This window comes from Arachis duranensis, chromosome 10, assembly GCF_000817695.3.
Source record: "Arachis duranensis cultivar V14167 chromosome 10, aradu.V14167.gnm2.J7QH, whole genome shotgun sequence".
NCBI lineage: Eukaryota > Viridiplantae > Streptophyta > Magnoliopsida > Fabales > Fabaceae > Arachis > Arachis duranensis.
Genome location: NC_029781.3, coordinates 44,075,219 through 44,075,859, shown reverse-complemented (window position 1 = coordinate 44,075,859; position 641 = coordinate 44,075,219).

The following is a 641-nucleotide window of genomic DNA, read 5'->3' as shown; positions in this document are numbered from 1 at the left end:
TTGGAGGATGACGCCAAGCCAGTGGTTCAACCACAAAGGCGGCTGAACCCGGCTATGAAAGAAGTGGTGCAAAAAGAGGTCACTAAATTACTAGAGGCTGGGATTATTTATCCTATATCAGACAGCCCCTGGGTGAGCCCTGTTCAAGTTGTCCCTAAGAAGGGTGGCATGACAGTGGTTCATAATGAAAAAAATGAACTGGTTCCTACAAGGACAGTTACAGGGTGGCGTATGTGCATTGATTACAGAAGGCTCAATACAGCCACCAGAAAGGATCATTTTCCTTTACCATTCATAGACCAGATGCTAGAAAGACTAGCAGGTCATGATTACTACTGCTTTTTAGATGGCTATTCAGGTTACAACTAGATTGCAGTAGATCCCCAGGATCAAGAGAAAACAGCATTCACATGCCCATCTGGAGTATTTGCATACAGAAGGATGCCATTTGGCCTGTGCAATGCACCTGCAACATTCCAGAGGTGCATGCTCTCAATTTTCTCTGATATGGTGGAAAAATTTCTGGAAGTCTTCATGGATGACTTTTCAGTATTTGGAGACTCATTCAGCTCATGCCTTAACCATTTAGCACTTGTTCTGAAAAGATGCCAAGAGACTAACCTGGTTTTAAACTGGGAAAA